This window comes from Condylostylus longicornis, unplaced genomic scaffold, assembly GCF_029603195.1.
Source record: "Condylostylus longicornis isolate FDR11 unplaced genomic scaffold, ASM2960319v2 ptg000145l, whole genome shotgun sequence".
Classification (NCBI taxonomy): domain Eukaryota; kingdom Metazoa; phylum Arthropoda; class Insecta; order Diptera; family Dolichopodidae; genus Condylostylus; species Condylostylus longicornis.
This window is the reverse complement of record NW_026578113.1, coordinates 504,298-521,027: the sequence shown is the minus strand read 5'-3', so window position 1 is coordinate 521,027 and position 16,730 is coordinate 504,298. Positions and strand designations below refer to the sequence as shown.

Sequence of the window (16,730 nt, the reverse complement as noted above, 5' to 3'; positions counted from 1 at the left end):
CTATAAACACTAATTCTTCATATAATACGATCAGTTTTTACGACATTTTAATGATAATTGTTTCTCTAACACGAGATTCAGCAAATATACAAATTTCCTCAAAATCAAATAACTTTCACGTAAACAAACCATTTTAAAACTAAATTTTTAATTTTGCAAATTCTAAAAGAGTTTGTTAGAATAATTTTTTCTTATGCAAAACCTAAAATAAACATTAATTTTAAAAAAAAACAACTCCACTTTGTGTGTACAATTAAAAAGATTTCAAAACTATTAATTCGTATTTTATTTTTTATGCACCTTAACACGAGTTCTCCCGAACACGAACTAATTTTATTGCAAAATGGTTAAGTTAGAATACAAAACATGGTTTAGTATTGCCGACAAATCAAACATTTCATTTTTTCTTACTTATATCAAATCATAAGAAATAATATTAAGTATATAGAAGAATTGTTCTAATTGAAAATTCTAAACAATTTTGCTATAATTTCATCGACATCAATAACACTTTCATCAATACACATAAATGGTGTAGTAAAATTTACGGTTATAATTTGATTCAAAATTTCACAAATAAATGTCTACGTCATTTGGAAAACCCAAAATGTAATTACATAGCTCAGTAATATTTTTTTTTCATATTACTATGGTATATTCACCTTTTCCTCTATTTTTCTTAAAATATATTTATAAATACAACTTCGTTTACAATAGTTTTTGTAAACACAAAGTAATAAAGTACAATTATCACGCAAATAGGACGTAAGGAAACAATAAAATAAAAAATTGTTTTATTTATCGACCGCATTGCATTCAATAAGGGAGGTTATGTGATGGCACCAAATTTCGAATGTCGAGTTCTAATTGGGAATGCATATTTCATAAACTATTTTTAGCGATGCCAGTGAGTCGATATGTCTACCTGTCTGTCTGCCTGTTCGTGAATTCGGTCTTGAGAACTTGACTTAGTAGTGTCCTCAAAATTAAAAGCTTAATAATGTCCTTACAATTGTAAAGAGGTGTTTAAAACGCATTTTCATAATCTTTTGCTCTTCACTTTCACTAAACTAAACAATATGAATTGCAGTTGATTATGTGCTGACCACATCGAATATATTTATTCTAAAAATTAGTTAAAAGAACAAATAAACAACATTAATATATTAAAATTCTTATTAGAAAAAGAGTTCGTGACCCTTTTTGGAAAATTTAATAAAAAATTATCATTTTAATCAAAATATTTTTATTATACATTGTTATTTTTTTTCGTCATGGCAATTTTTGGCCTCATAATTGTAATACTTTCAAATTTATTTAGTATTAAGAAAATCTTAACAAATACGGCCTAAAAATGCTAAAATTTGTAATCGACTCTTTTATGTTCCTTCATATTTTATGACTTATATGAAGAAATATGAGGAAAATGACTTGAAAGTAATGAGGAAAATGCTCGAACCGCTTTTACACTGAATAAGCTTTAATTTCAGTTCATTATGCTACTGGCAAATTAATTTTTATACCCTGCACTTCGTGAAGGGTATATTAACTTTGGTATGGAGTTTGTAACTACTTGAAGGAGTCACCTGCGGTATTGACATATATATATATCCTTGCTCAGCGTAAAATTCTACGTTGATTTAGACATGTCCGTCCGTCCGTCCGATCGCACGATAACTCAAAAACGAATAATGCAATCGACACCAAACTTTCACAAGTTGCTTCTTTTGTGCCAAGGACGAACCCTATTGTTATTGGACCAATTCGGACAACGGGTTCGGGTAGCTGCCATACAACTCAAAGAGTTTATTTTAATTATTTCAAAAACTAATTAAAAGGTACAAATGTAAAATTTTGTATACATGTGTCCAATTATATTCTACATATGCTCTAAAAATTCTAATGAGATAGCTGCACCGGTTCGGGTGGCTGCCATACAACTCCAAAAGCAAATTTTTTATAATCGGCAAAATAACGAAGTTAGATTCATGAAACTTGGCAGTTGTGTGTCCAATTATAGATCAGATATACCTGCGAAGTTTTAGTGGAATTGCTTGACAGGTTCGGGTACCTGCCATACAACTCCAAAAGCTAATTTTAAATATTTGGAAAAATAATAAAGTCAAATTCATGAAACTTGGCAGTGGTGTGTCCAATTATAGGTCAAAGATATTTCTGAAGTTTTGGTGAAATTGCTTGACAGGTTCGAGTGGCTCCCATACAAGTCCAAAAGCTTATTTTAAATATTTGGAAAAGTAATAAAGTTAGATTCATGAAACTTGGCAGTTGTGTGTTCAGTTATAGGTCAGACATATCCGTGAAGTTTCTATAGAATGGTTTCACAGGTTTGAGTAATTGCTATACAACAATGAAAGGTGCAGGGTATAATTCAATCGGTTCATACCGACTGAAACGTTTTTACTTGTTTAATTTTTTGTTTGTTCAGTTTGTTCTTTAAGATTTTAAGTATTGAACTTTTTTATTCAGTAAAATAATTAAATTAATTTTCTTTTAAATTAATCAATTTTTTTTTTTATATTAAGATAAAAAGAAATTGAGTTTATTTTAAAAGGCAAAATGATTTTATGGTTATCTTAACTAAAATAATATTTGTAGAAGAAAAATTTTTGCAAAAATAAATGAAAAATAAATTTTTGGAATTATTTTTATAATGCCCATGGGAAAATTTAATATAATTTTTTTTATATAAAAAACACCTTGAGGTGTATTTATATTATATGGCAAGTATTTTATTTTTATTTGGCAAAAATTAAGAAATATGAAAAAATTGAAAATTGATACTGAATCTTAAGCTGCTTAAGTAGGTCTTAAGTAGGACTACACTAATACCAACAGCTATTATTTAAAAATTTATTACTCTGGACATCACAAGTTGCAATCACTACTTGTCGTCCCGAATAAAAATTACGTACATATTTGTATTTTATAAAAAATTCGGCGAGCAAATTTTAAAAATTCAAAATTATGTCCGATATCTGGGGACTAGTTTTCTTTTCGAAAACAAAAAAAACTTTTTTCAAAGCAAATTAAAACTTTTATTTTGACAATTCTTTATTCTATACTAGTGTAGTATGTGAGTGTTTATTTTAAATTTCATGAAGCAAAAAGAAAATTCCAAACCAATACAATGGAAATTATAAGAGATATTGGAGATTATGAGATTATGAGAGATTTTTGATCAGAGGACTTGTTAGTAAGACAAAATACCACAGCGTATATAGCGCTTTAAATAAAATAAATCACTAAACTCCGAACGTTATTTATACCAACGGTTTAAGCATTATTCACCTAACCTTAGGAGCACAAAATTTTGTTACACTTAATCTTCATAAACAATATTCTCCCCGGTATCACGATTTATTTTAAAAAAATATTACTCTTTATAACAAAATATTTTAAAAATCCTGAATACAAAAGTTTTCCATTCTTATGTAAGTATGTGAATACATAAAAAAATATAAAAAATATTATATAAGACGCTTAAAGGATATTGAGTAAATAATTTTGTAAAAATATCAAAAGAAGAAAAATTAAAAATATAAATAAATATTAAAATTTTTTTGGTTGGTCTTGATCTTACGCACATAATATCGTATTATTATTTTAAGCATATTCGAAAAAAAATTTTTAAAAAATATTTCTACATAGCTTTATTTTGTCCGTTTGCTCGTTACCCTTTATAAGAGGTGGAGGTAAAAGACTTAAATTTCAAAAGGGAATGGATCAAATTTAAAAAAAAAAATATTTCTTCGGTACAAAACTTTCCCCCCTTTCGTGTTTTGCTTCTCAAATTTATTAAAATTACTTACTTAATTAACCGGTTTCATTTGACTTTTGCACAAATTGTTTTTTATTCCCGTACGGACAGACATATGTTCGAAGGGTATAATAAATTTGCCTAACCGTTTGCAACGCTAAGAAATAATGGTCTGAGATATATAGACACAAGTGTATGTTATTGATCAGCGTCGAATTCTGAATCGAGTTAACCATATCTGTTCGTCTGTTCGTCCGTCCCAATGATATCTCAAAAACCAATTAAGGTAAGCACATCAAATTTTTACAAATGATTTATAATAGTAAATGTCTTAACCCTATTTAAATTCAATGTCATGAAAGCAGCGGTCCGGATGGCTACCATACAATTTCAAAAGTTATTTGGATATATCTCGGAAATAACATAGAATCTACAGTATTGAAATTTCATACAATCAAATACTTTATTAGGACTCTTATATTTGATAAAACTAATTGAAATTTCTTGACTTATTGTGATGGCTGCCATACAATTTCGAAAATCATTTGGTTATATATATTATGGAAACTATGGCATAAACGAGTAAATATGCCCAGAGTACTTATGGAACAGTGTGACAATCAACACATAGCACTTAAAATCAATTATTCGTACGGGTACCATACAATTGAAACGATCAACTCTATACCTATTCTCGTTTTTCTCTAAAAGTACGCCAACAAAATTACGAAAACAAAATGTGCTAGTTTACAAACCATTGTTTCGATCGACTTTATTTTTTTTTTTTTTTTCAGAATATAAAAATGATTAAAGTAAATTTTAATATAAAGTACGTTGTCAAAAGGATAAAATGATACTGGAAATAATTTTATTTTTCAATTTTGTATATACATACTTAATATTTCTTATCAAGGGACACGTACACGTGAACGGTTATTATTAAAAAAAAAACTTTCATTAATCTTGAAAATTAAATCGAAAAACAATTTTAATCTTATTAGGGAACAAAATATATTCAATTTCTGTATTTTAAAATCAAAGAGGTGTACGTCTTTAATTTTGTGAAACATTTTAAGTATTCTACCACTTTTACGATCATTTGAGTAATTGAGGTGCAATTTAAAGAAAATAAAATTATATATCACTTACCAGTCAGCCCCTTTTTCTAAAAAAATGGCTCTGCAGATCCAAAAACCACAAAAAAATAATTGAATTAAAAAATTCAATTGAACCTGAAAAGAAAATGAAATTTTTCTTAATTAATTCAGTAAATCAAAATATCTTACAAAATATATGTACATTTGTAGATCATTTAATCCAAAATGGTTACTGATTTTCATAACTAAAGAACCCAAAACTCATGAATTGTACACTAATTTTTTAATTATCTTGCATACATATAACAAAATTAGAATTCCTATAACACACAATTAAATTGATTTTTCGACAATGTTTCGATAATTTTTAATAGAAAAAAATTCTAGAAATAAATTTTTTATGTTCATCGATTTTTTCCTAATTGACTTTATTTAAAATTAAAATATGACAGAAATTTCAATACAAAATTTCTAAAAAAAAAATTTAAGGTCACAAAATAAAACAATAAAATATTTTTTCACAGGATTTTAAACACAAAGAATTAACAAGGATTTCTATAATTTTTTCAAATTCAATGAAAAAATTTTACGAATATTCCACGTTAAGTATATTGAGTATAGTTGATATTATTGATGATTTTCTGAATCATTTGTTAAATAATTTTAAAATTTCTCAAATTGAGCAGCAGTCGGCTTTAAGCAGCCTCTAAACTTTATTTTATTTTTACATAAATTCTGAAGCGTAAAATTTACAGACCATTGTGTTTGCATTAACGAAATCGTTCCACAATTTTAAAATTTTAATTACCAAAATCTCAAATTGACATATGAACTTCATATTTGACAATTGATTGATGTACCCTACCAATTTGTAACATTGTATTTGAAAGGTTTATGAAAAATATCGAAATTTTTTTCTAGGCTCTCTTAGCTTATTCTGTGTGTTAAAAATTTCTGTTAAACAATATGGAATTGAATGTTTCGTCAAAATTTCTGCATAAATATGTTAATATGGAAGGTGATAATTTAATTTTTACATTATATGGAAGTCACCGTAAATCGTATTAGTAATTTAAAAATGTCGTATATCATTTGAAATATTTTCTAATATAAAATAATAAAAATTTTTGAATTACATTTTAAGTATGTGTTTAAAATTTTCCAAGTCCCATTGGTCCTAACATATGTTATTGAATTTAATATTATAAAAAAAAATAAAAATTTATTATTTTGTATTTTACGATTTATAAATATTTCAGAACTGAATTAATAACACTTGTTTAAATACAAAAATAGTACACGATTTTTTATATGACGGCATTATAATTTTATTCTTCTGGTATTTATTCTCTCTAGAGAGTATAAAAATAACATTTTAAATAAAATTTATAAGTAGAACAGTTATTTTAGGAATATATGAACTGTTTACCAAGTTATGAATAAAAAAAACAATATATAATTGTATGTACATAATATATTTAAAGAAAAAAAAAAGTAGATCACTTCAAAAAAAATTTTTTTGAAATTGCGTTTTTAAGTTTTTTTAATGACTTTAAAAATTAGAAGTGTTTTTGTTTTTAATTTCGATCTCTTTGCCAGAATAATATTAGTTTTTGTTCCTCATATACATATAAAGAAGCAAATGCATTCAAAATAAATTCAAAATATTCCGATATGAGACTCGTCCGATAGAAGGAATACTGAAGTTAAAATCTCGACTCTATCTGGAGAAGGATGAGACTATACCACGAATTTTCGAAGAGAGTTCTCGGTTAACAAGAAACTGAACTGACTCTGCTTAAATCCTATATTGTATCCCGGAAAATAAATTCGTTGTTGAGTTGAGAAGTTAAGAGACGAATTCATTTTAGACTCAGTCACCTCCTTTTTAATATAACGAAGGCGGGCATTAAAAACTACGCAAGACTCTTCTGTCCCGATGTCAAACAAAAAAGAAATAAATATTTTATAAAAATTTATAAAAAAAATTCTAAAAAAAACTTAGAATTAAGGTAAAAATAAAAATTATCTATACCTCACTTTAACCTAAAAAGTCGTTGTTGTTGACGTTAAAATTATCATTAAATAAAAGAATCTAATGTGTACTTGCATTTACGTCACTATATACGGCGGTATCATCCCATATACATATATATATTTATTATAGCAACTTTATTGGTCAAAGATCAATGGTTATCAAATAAATACACGCTTCAGTGTATACACCACAATATGAATTTATTACAATGTTGTTTAATTTATAAAATATATAAAAATTATTATTTGTACTTCTGGGATTTATGAGTGTAAAACAAAAAAAAAACTTTTACTAAATTAGTTATTTATAATTTATGGTATTATAAAAATGCAGGTATAGGCAGATTTTTTCACATGTGTATGTATATATTGCTTTAAATAAATTCTAGCTAAAGTGGTGGCTGCTTTGCAATTTGCAGTAAATATTCGAATTTTTATTGTAAATTTTAATCAAATTTGAGGTACATACATTGAATTGTTATTGTAAATTTAAGTTAGATTCAAGGAGCAGATGTTCGACTACATATATTCGATTTCAATTATAAAAAAATTGTTAAAGTTTTTGTGTTGATTTCCTGTATGATTTATTTTAAGACTCTAAGAAGAAGTATGCACAAGTATAATCAATAGATTTCAGTTCTACGAGTACTAAACCTCCAATTAAATACAAAGCAGAAATTAATAAACGTTCGATAACGACAAAATCAATTGAATAACTAAAATAAAATTGCAATATGATTAAGTATTAAATGATAACCTGCAAAATTAATCCACCCATTTAAAATAAGTTCAAAAATGTCACCTGTATATAATCTAAGGACATATGTACTAAATATTGTTCGATAATAATATTATTTACAAAATATTTTCATATAAGTGTAGGTATTTATAATTTTATTTAATTAACCACGATTAAATTCAATTTTGTTTTGATATTTAAAAAAGAAAAGCGCTTTTTATCATAAAAGCTATAATTAACGTTTTTCAAGAACATTTAAAAACAAATTTAAAATATGTCCTAATTACTTTCATTTTGTCCGTTTGTCTGTGATTTTTCTATAGAAGGCGAAGTATAAGGACAATGTTTACCGTTCTTAAGGCGTTCTGTAATACACAACATGTTAGGAGAATACTATATGCATAGTTTTTTTTGCACGAACCTTTAAGATTCAATTGAGAAGCAGAACGGTTAGGTGTCTGGAGCTTAGTAGGCAAAATGTCCATTCAGTAATTGGTATTCTTACAGTGTTCATGGCGTCGACTTAACTACCATATAGGTATATAAGTTAGTTCGTACTACGGAGCAGATTTCAGATTTGTACAGATTCTGTAAATGTCTGCATATATATAATTCTCTATAATTATTCAGTAATACAAAGCAAATAATGTCTGTATTTACATGGAAGTTCTTTATTGATAATTCGGAATTGTGAAGTTTAGGCCTTGCGGAGATTCTGTTATACTTCGGAATTGTGAAATTTTAACCTTACAGAGGTTCTGTTATTTCTTGATCGCGAAAGGTCTAGTAGAGATAATATGCAACCGAAATAATAAATCTTTTCGGCTACATTTATTTGATCTATTGATTGACCCTCATCCCGTCGGTCTTCCTAATCTAATCTATTCTGAGCGGAATGTGCTACCTTGCAAATCACTAATTCGATTCGTATTAATTTTCAATAATTTTTATCATTTATAATTATGAAGTGTTTTAAATCAAAATTTTGCAAAATTTATTGTTTTATTGCAATTGTATTTGTTTTATTTCTCTGTCTAATCTTAATTATTTTGAAAATCAAAATTAATATTTTATTAAAACAGATAAAAGGCAATAAATTACTTAGTTTGTAATTATAAGAGATTAATAACCAGATTTTTATTTGATTTTACTATTTAATAATAATTATAGGTATATGGTATTAAAAGATTTCAAGTGCTTTATAATGTGAATTTGCGTTTTGAAATATGATTATTTTTTTTTTTTGTAAATAAAGTCTTATTGTATGTGGTTATTAATTATTGCTATTGTGAATATGAAATGAAAAATTTATAGAAGAATGTGAAATGAAATATTTTTATAGAACAATAATTATTATTTGCATGTTATTTGTTTAATAACGCTGAATTAGATTTATTCATACTAGACGCGTCGCACATAAAAATGTGTGAGGTAACAGATTTGGTATTCTACTAGACGTGCATCTCACTATTTATCACAAAAAGCATTTATAATGTTATTCTTTTGAAAATTGTCACATTTTCTTGTCGCCTATATTTTGTTGTGTTCTAACTTTTTAACATCAAAAAATTTCGAGTCTCGCTTCTCTGTTACATCACATTTCGCGTCTAGTAGAATATCAAAAAAAAATGTGAGTTACAAATGTAACGCGTCTATAGTAGAATTACACTATTTATTTATTAATATTTTAATAAGATGCAAAAACAAAAATTTGGAGAAATCGAACAAAAAAATAAACAGTAAACGAAACTATAAAGTAAGTACATTGACCCATTTATTTTGTTAATACAAAAAAAACAAATTAGATTTTAAAAACAATATACTAGTGAAATCAAAAAAATTATTTGTAAATTTTCGTAACACAAATACAATTAATATGATAAGTATGTTGCCAATTTTAATTTTAGATCATAGAATTTGCAATTGTATTGACGATGTATTTTAAAAGAAAATGTTACTAAACAAAAAACAAAATTATTTTAATAAGAAAAAATATTCGAATTTAGAAACTTGCGTTAAATTAAGTATAATAGATAATCTGATTGTAAAATGTTCTAGAAAACTTTAATATATTCTCTTAGTTTGACTCTGTTTTACCGTCATCGGTTAAATTCGCGTCCATAATACAACATCATTTTGAATAGTTCCATATATACATTTGTGTATGTGCAATCTATGTATATGAATTTTGACATTTCGTCACGGAAAATCACAATTGTTTTGTTTTCATCTTTAATAAGAATTTCATCTAACGGGTGTTCATTTTATAGAGATCTGACTGTATTTGCAAAAAAAAATAAATATTATTTTTAATTTAATTTATATAATAACAAATATTGCTCAGTTATTTGATACTGGATAATATGAAATCTGCTCTCTTTATTACTCTCTGCATTATTCTTTTTTTTTCCCCTTTAAAACTCTTATTGAGGAGCATAGGGCTTCGATTAAACCTCTCCATTTCTCTCTATTTTGGGCGATAGATCTTATTTGCGCCCAAGTCTTGCCTGCAGCTGTTATTTCTTTTTCTATTGTTCTTCGCCTTGTATTCTTAGGCCTGCCGATGTATCTCGTACCCTGGGGATTCCATTCCAATGCTTGCTTTGCTATGGATTGTTCTGGCCTCCTAAGTATGTGACCTAATCATCTATATTTTTTCTTTCTTATTTGGTTTTCTATCGGGTTCTGTTTACATAGGTCCCATAGGTCGCTGTTTCTTTCTTATTCTGTTGGCCCACAATACCCGGCATATGATGCAGGGGCATTTATTTGTGAAGACCTGCATTTTATTAATGTCTTTCTTGTTCATGAGCCAGGTTTTTTTTTTTTTTTTTTTTGCTAAAACCTTATACATAGAATAATGCAGGTTTCACTGCCGTAAAACCAAGTCAGTAATGTTGTACGCCAGTGAAACCTGCATTATTCTTATTATACTCTATTTATAAGGTTTAGCAAAAAAAATTTGTACTCTCTTTAACTCAGATTTCAAATAGAACGACATCACTTGATTTTATATTATACAAAACATACACATACATATGTATATCATGTATATAATTTAAGTATACACGTGCAAAAATGTACATTGAGAAAAAAATATGTTACAGCATAATTAAATAATATCTATTAATTGAAAAATCAAATTTACAACAAGAGCAGAAAAGCAAAAATTAATTAGATTGTAAGAAAAGAACAAAAGAAGAAACAATATATGTAACACATGTAGTATGTTTGTGTGTATTGTATATAAAATATTGTAAATAGAATAAAATACACACAACGTTACAATATATGTACCTACAACAATACCTTAATTAGTAATTTGCTTTAATTTTTGTATTTTGTTTTTTTCAATCTCTTTTTTTATACCCTGCACTTCGTGAAGGGTATATTAACTTTGGTATGGAGTTTGTAACTACTTGAAGGAGTCATCTGCGGTATGGACATATATATATTCTTGCTCAGCGTAAAATTCTGAGTCGATTTAGACATGTCCGTCCGTCCGTCCGTCCGTCCGTCCGTCCGTCCGATCGCACGATAACTCAAAAACGAATAATGCAATCGACACCAAACTTTCACAAGTTTTTTCTTTTGTGCCAAGGACGAACCCTATTGTTATTGGATTAAGTCGGACAACGGGTTCGGGTAGCTGCCATACAACTCCAAGAGTTTATTTTAAATATTTCAAAAACTAATAAAGCTATAAATATAAAATTTTGTATAAATGTGTCCAATTATATTCTACACATGCTCTAAAAATTATAATGGGATAGCTGCACCGGTTCGGGTGGCTGCCATACAACTCCAACAGCAAATTTTTTATATTCGCCAAAATAATAAAGTCAGATTCATGAAACTTGGCAGTCATGTGTCTAATTATGGGTCAGACATATTTCTAAAGTTTTGGTGCGATTGCTTGACAGGTTCGACTAGCTCCCATACAAGTCTAAAAGCTTATTCTTAATATTTGGAAAAATAATAAAGTCAGATTCATGAAACTTGGCAGTCATGTGTCCAATTATGGGTCAGACATATTTCTGAAGTTGTGGTTGAATTGCTTAACAGGTTCGAGTAGATCCCATACAAGTCTAAAAGCTTATTCTTAATATTTGGAAAAATAATAAAGTCAGATTCATGAAACTTGGCAGTTGTTTGTCCGATTATTGATCAGATATATTTGTGAAGTTTTGATGGAATTGCTTGACAGGTTTAGGTACTTACCATACAACTCCAAAAGCTAATTTTAAATATTTTGAAAAATTATAAGGTCAGATTGATGAAACTTGGCAGTCGGATGTCCAATCATAGGTCAGACATGTCCGTGAAGTTTCTATAGAATGATCTCATAGGTTCGAGTAATTGCTACACAATAACGAAAGGTGCAGGGTATAATTCAATCGGTTTATACCGACTGAAACGTTTTTACTTGTTATTTCTTATTATTGCCTTCATTCACTGTGCTTCATCTTTTTTAACTTAATTCTATATAGTTGGTTTTTGTTTCTTTTTTTTTCGTTTTTATTTTTTTATTCACATCTTACGTAATAATATCTAAAGAAAACCTAAAATATCACAATATTGTTAACATTCCCTAAACATACAATAGTTGGATACGTGTACATACAAACATACGTGTATCGATTTGAACTGTTGTTTTGATTCATTCTGCAAACCATATAGGTGCATATATACATACATACTCCTAAATAGGTACATAATGTAGTGTGCATAATGAAGGTAAACCAGTACTTAATTTTTTTTTTTACCTTAATCATTTCCTTATTTCCTTGTTTGTTTATTAGGTAAACAACTTTAATAAATCAGAAACCGAAAGGAAAACATGCATACATATAAATATACCGATATACTTACATGTGCATATATATGTATATACAAATTTATTCCGAGTATTTATTTAGATGGTGTACTAACCGTATATGTACCTCTATTTATTTTACTTGTTGTATAGTAATGTGGTTAACGAAAAAGAAAAAAATATTATACAAATATGTGAGTGTGTGTTTATATGAATTGTAATTTGATATTATTTATGAAAAAATTAATATATGTACTTTTTTTTATAAATTTGAAATTTCTAAAAAAAACAAGTATTAAAAATTTAACATTCCCTAAGCATGAATAAATAAAATAATATTTTCAGTCCTAACTTATGTTTCCTACCACTGTTTATTATGAGAGATCATTTCTTATATACAGGGTGAATCTGTAACGTGGTATAATATTTCGGCAGCAGAACGATGCGACAATTTATGAAAAAAATTGTTACCCCGGGAGCGGAATGCGCAAATGGATATTTAACCTCCAAAATCTCAGTTGAAAATTTTTGGTTACGACAAAAAGGTGTATCAGCTTAAACAACTATAACTTCCATAATTATTAACCGATATAAGAAAATTAATATGCAATAGAAAGCTGGAAAGTATTTCTTTATTTAAAAAGTAAACAGTTTGCCAATTGAGACATAACTTAAAAACTCCCAATTACTAAAAGCTTTACCCTATTTAATTTTTTTTTTCATAATTTGAAAGATTTTGAGTTGATCTTCAAATTACTTTTTAAAAATTTTTTTTTTTGTGCGATGCCTAGTTTCCGACATAATTCGGTTGTAAATACTAGACGATTTCCAGGAAAAATTGTTATTGTACTCTAAGTAAAAATTACATAAACTAAATAAACAAAATTAGAGATAAAATGTAACTTGTTTGTACCTGCTATAATTTCTAAGATATTAAAAAAAATCTGAATTAGAATAACATTTATTTTTCTCTTTATATCCCAGCTATCAGATATACACTTCATTTATTGGAAATCCAAAGAGACGGCAGCGATGTGCAAGACTATTTCAGAATTTAAATTGTCGACTGAATGAAAGGGGATGAACGCTAATAATTATAAACTGGACGGTAGGATGAACACTATCAACTAAATTGTGAATAAATCTCACTTATTCATATCATATTAAATAGATATGGAGGGGTTTCTAGAAGAAAAATGTTACTGAATAGGCTAAAAGATAAAATGAATATTTAAATCAATTTACGAGTATATTAGAAAATGTACCTACATACATACTTTTACATAAATAAATTAAGAGTTTTTAATAATCATGCGGTTGCAATTCTGATTTTATTTTTGATTCTTCAAATTTCGTGAAAACAAATGTATTATTTGGGCAGTTACGTGTGATAAAAATCGTTGAAATTTCTTGATTCCTTGTGGTAGCTGCCATACAACTTCAATTGTTGTTTTGTCATACCTTAGAAAATATTGAAAAATATGGCAACTTTGGCATATTTACTCGTACATAGTATAACAAAATCGTACAGGTATTACAGAGTTGACATGGTCAACCATATTTTTTCTCGTAATAAAAATATCAAAGAAATTACAAAACCCAAAACGCATAAGTATACAAACTTAGTTTGAAAATCAAAAAATATTTTCGAGCGATGTGATTTGAATTTCTTGTTAAAAAAAAAAATATTTTTTTAATAGTATCGCCTAGAAAGCGAAATATAAAAATTAGAAAAAAATAAACATTAATCTAATGAAATTAAAATAAAAAAAATAAAATTTTTTTTTATTTATTTTTAAAATTAATTTGCAATCGCAGCAGTGCTTCTTTGCGATTTTTATTTTCTTGGTGTTTTTGTTTTATTCAAATTAGATCAAATGAGTTTAATGAACTTTTGTCATTGCAACTATGCGAACAATGCGCGAACGCAAACAAACTATTTTTTTTTGCTAATTTTTTTTTATTTTATAATTTTATCTAATGTTGAATTATATTCGAATGTTGTTGGTTTATTTTGTACCAATACACCACACATTAAAATATTTTTCTCATGGCGAGTTGATCATTTCACATATTCTTGTGTATATACATATGCACATACATACATACATAAATATCGCATAGTAAAATTTTAAATATAAAAATTACGCAAAAATTGTTGCCATATTTTTCTTATAAAATTTGTTTTTTCTTGTTTTTTTTTTTTTTGTTATTCTTTACATATATGTACATTTGTATGTATGTATGTATATGATTTTCTCTAACAATATATTTATTTTAAAATTTATGAACTTACAATGAAAAAGGTACATATAGTTATGTGTGTATGCATTAATAATCTCCTCACCTGATCCACCCATATTATAAATTTGTACATAATTTTCGCGTGTAAATAGGTACATAAGAAGTGTACGAATGTTTTTGTAATAAAATAACATGTACAAGAAAAAGAAGCAAAAGACTACGAAATGAGCAAAATAAAAAAATGTTTATTGGAATTTTGTTTTTAACCTTTTACACTTAATTGAATTAATTTTTCTAAATTATTTTTCTATTTTCTCTTCTCTTTTTTTTCTCTCTCTCTCTCTCTCTCTCAATATTAACATTTTACACCTTTAGGCAAATTTATTTTTTTTTTTGTTAACATATACAATATGAAGGTATGTGTATACGGTACCTTAAGAATAAAATATTTAATAAATTTGTATTCTTGTAAAATTTTAGAAAAAAAACGAGAAAAAATAGGGTTGACCGTGGCAACTCTGTGATACCCGTACGAATTTGTTATCCTATGTGCGAATAAGTATGCAATAACTGACTATGCGACAGACTATAACTTTAAGTTGTCGTATAGCCATATTAGTTTATGCAAAATTTCAGAACTGTGTTTTCAATATTTTCTAAGATATGGCCAAACTGCTATTGGAGTTGTACGGCAGCTACTACAAGAAATCAAGAAATTTCAACGACTTTTATCAAACACATTGGCCCTGCTAATTTATGCGCGTGTGCAAAATTTCAATACCATAGTTTCTATAATATTTGTGAAATATAGTCAAATAAATTTGGAAGTTGTATGGCAGGTACCAGAAGTAGTCAAGCAATTTCAACGACTTTTATCAAACACATTCATTTTATGAAAATTTGGTGAACTTAGCTCAATTAATTTTTGAGTTATCATTGGGACGGACGGATGGACAGAGAAATCTAAATCGGCTCAAAATTCGATGCTGATCAAAAAAATACACTTGAGTCTATATCTAAGATGAACATTTCTTAGCGTTACAAACGGTAAGGCAAATTTGGTATACCCTTAAAAATACTTTTTTGAATAAAATTTGACAATATTGTCAGAACCAATTTGAAAAAATTTTCAGAATAATTGAAAATGAGTTTCAGAATTATTGTGAATTTTTAATAAAATCAATACAATATATTTTTTAATAACTTGATTTTGGCTTACCTTCGAAGATTAGCATTCTTCAAATTATATGGTTAAACATCGCTTGCAAATCTTAACCCCTCCTGTAAATATTTAGGTACATTCTTCAGGTACACTCTTCAAGTATATTTTATTTTAAAGACTAGTATAAGAATATATATAATTCCAGTTTTTGCTGAACATTTAACCACTGAAATATTTTGTAATATTCATCTTACTGAAATATACATGCTATCGTATATAGTATAACTCTCACTACTCTGATTTGCAGCTTCCCTAACTTAATAAATTTGATTCATTTTCATGAAAATTTTTATTAATACTTTGTTTTAACTATAAAAGTTAAATTTTAAAAATTCAAATGATCCCGGCAATTCCACTGTGTATATAGACAAAAATTTAATTTTACCCTATAATCTTGCAAAATCTTTAATTTAAAATATAAAATTCTTAAATAATTCCTTAAAAATCGTCTAATAATAAACCTTCATCAAGAAGTTCAAAAATCTTAAAACTTGACAAATTATTTTAATAGATTTACCAAAAACTATATTCCTTTTATTTTTAATTAAACAAAAAGAATTAATTGAGTTCAATATGTATTGTAAAATAATAAACAAAATTTTAAATAGAATATGACTAGTATTGTCAAAAAGTTATGAGAACTCACATAAAACCCAACTTTATTCTGAATTAATTTTCAAAATTTTAACAATTATACAAAAAAAAATTTCAAATTATTTCAATTTATTATACTTTTAATATAAAATTCGAAGGCGCCCATAGTGTTGTACAATATCAAAAAATTTTACAAGTACTTA

The 16,730-nt window shown here is 26.9% G+C and overlaps 1 long non-coding RNA gene across 1 annotated transcript in view; it reads right to left on the bottom strand.

Moving 5' to 3' along the window:
• LOC129615739 (uncharacterized) overlaps positions 1–16,730 on the bottom strand; it is a 66,726-nt gene that overhangs the window by 44,530 nt on the left and 5,466 nt on the right. The window contains exon 2 of the long non-coding RNA XR_008697479.1: positions 4,928–5,010. This is a non-coding gene — a long non-coding RNA (uncharacterized LOC129615739). The remainder of the gene's footprint in view (positions 1–4,927; positions 5,011–16,730) is intronic.